Genomic DNA, 2,366 nt, shown 5'->3' with positions numbered 1-2,366 from the left:
ATCTTGTTTGACTTGTAAAAGTCCTCAAAGATGGGGCAACTTCACTCTGATGACACTCACTAACTAGCCCCTCCCAATCCCCAACCCCATACCCACATAAACTGGAATCCTCTAGTTCTTTGGAGAGTTAGTTATGTCAAACGATGTTTTGCTGGGGCACACAGGTGAAAGGACGTCTTGCTAAGGCAAACACGTGAAAGGACACTTGATGAAGGAGTATAAATATGCCCCCACAGACCAGTGGGAGATGAGCAGTGAGCCTTGGTTTGGTTTGCTTTCTTCGCTCAAGACACGAATGCATTGGTGTCACCTTACACAGTGCTGTTGAGCTGAGCTGGTGATAACGCTGCCATTGAGAGAAACTCACCCAAGAATGGCTCATGAGGTTCCTCGCCGCCTCTGTGGCCTCTCCTAAAGCCAGATGAAGAGCCTGGCAGTTTCTTCAGGATTGAACTACAGCTGCCTGGCATCTGCCTGCCTAGAGGACGGGTCTGCCGCTGCTGAGTCATGATGTTTGCTACAGGACTGAAATGCTGCCCAAGAAGACCAAGCTTGTCCCCAAAGAACTATTGCTGAACAGGTCCACTTCCCCCTATTCTAATAACTTTTGTCTTCCACTACCTCTTGCTGGGTGGTGGGCTAGAGAAGAGGTTGAACCCTATCAAAATTAGGTTGCAAAAAATTCATGCCTACAGGTGGCACCCAACATGGCTTAGGCATAATGGGTAACTGCTTTTTTGTTGTTTGCTTTTCAAATCATTTTCTATTCTTGGTTTTTTTTTTACAGTACTACTGTCTTGCATGCAGGTGAAGCCCCAGACCTTGTGTATGGTTGGGAGATGGTGCCCATTGTCACTGTCCCCTGTTCCATGTCAGTGTTTAGATCTGTGGCAGGAAGGGACCAGCCAACAGGCTCCACACAACTCAAGGCCTGAAGGAGTGGACCAGGCTTTCTGTCCTGGGGTGCCTGGGTACATTGCTTCTCCACACCTTGTCAGGACCCATGGCAGAAATGGTCCAGAGGCCTTTGCTGAAGGTGTTTCCTTGATCCCATTTCCTCATTTCTTGGGTCTATGATGCTAGGGTGAGCATCAGTGGTGCTCAGCTGTCTCTCTGTCCTCGATGTGCCCATATGCACCCAGCTAGCTCAGAGAGGAGGCACCAGGTGTCTGGGGTGTAGGGTTGGCCACGTTTCTGCTCTTGGGGGCACCAGCGGCTGGCACCCGGACCTGCTTGCTCTGAGCCCCTGCTGGCCTCCGTCATTACCTTCTTTGGTACAACCAAGCCTGCCAACTGTGCTTTGCTGCACAGGGCCTCTGTTTTTCCTCTTGGTCTTTGGTACCTTGTCGAGGATGGCTGTGGGGTTGGGTCTTACAGCTGCCTGTGGTCGGGAAGGTGGAGCCTCATCCTCTGAGTCAGAGTCCTCCGGAAGCCTTCAATGACAAGCCTCCTCCAGCAAGGTCGCTGTCTCCTGCTTTTCTTCCTCCTCCTGCTGCTGTCACCACTGCTCCTGAGACAGGCGGTGTTGCCGCAGCATGGCCTCAAAGTCCATGTGCGCCTGCCGCCGGTTCAGGTCTCTTGCAGGTTTTCCAGCACTTCCATCTCCAGCTTGGAGTCCTTCGTCCGGATCTCTAGGACCTTCATGGGGTTGTTCAGTTCCTCATCCTCTCACTCCTTCTGCACGCGCTTCTCCTCCTCTTCCAGAAGCTTCCCGGCCGTTGCGCGTGGCCCCGTGCTCTAAGGTGTAGTCCGTGTTCTCTGGTCTGTCTTGAAGATGATCTCGGCCAAGCAGCATGTGCACTTGATGTAGAATCGGAAGATTGGCAGGCCCAGTTATGCCTCGCTCTGGACTGTTTCCTTTTGCGTGTTGAACTTCTTCCCCTTGTGGATGTATTCTCCACATGTCTTAAACCTCATGTTGAAGAGGGCCATCAGCTGCACCACATACTGCCGGTCCTTTGGTAGCTTGAGTTTCAGGATCTTCGCTGAGTCAAAGTCAGGTGGGTAGTATTTGTTTAAAACTTTCTGTTCCAACATCTTCTCTTCCTGTTCAATGAACAAGTGAAGAAGCTGTTCTCTTAGTCCTCGGGGAGTTTCTCCAATCACGGTACCTCTGCTTCTAATGAGGTAGAGAAACAGCAGATTATGAGGGGTTAGCCATGTTGCTTAAAGAAAATTGGCAAGATGGCAGCTACTGTTGCTGGGGTGGTCTCCTACTCTGTTCCCCTTGGCGTTTTCTGTTTTTGCTTTGTACTGTTCACATATACTATTCTGAAAAAGTTTAGAGGGAAAGCTGAAAACTCAGGAGGTTCGCTCAATTCTCTTCTGCTAGAAAAGATTGCAGAGTTGGCTATGCACGTAGAGAG

General features: G+C 50.5%; 1 pseudogene; it reads right to left on the bottom strand.

Moving 5' to 3' along the window:
- On the bottom strand, window positions 798-2,090 carry Gm7598 (predicted gene 7598; annotated as a pseudogene).

This window comes from Mus musculus, chromosome X (assembly GCF_000001635.26).
Source record: "Mus musculus strain C57BL/6J chromosome X, GRCm38.p6 C57BL/6J".
Lineage (NCBI taxonomy): Eukaryota > Metazoa > Chordata > Mammalia > Rodentia > Muridae > Mus > Mus musculus.
Note: the sequence above shows the minus strand (reverse complement) of the source record. Positions and strands in the feature narration are given on the sequence as shown.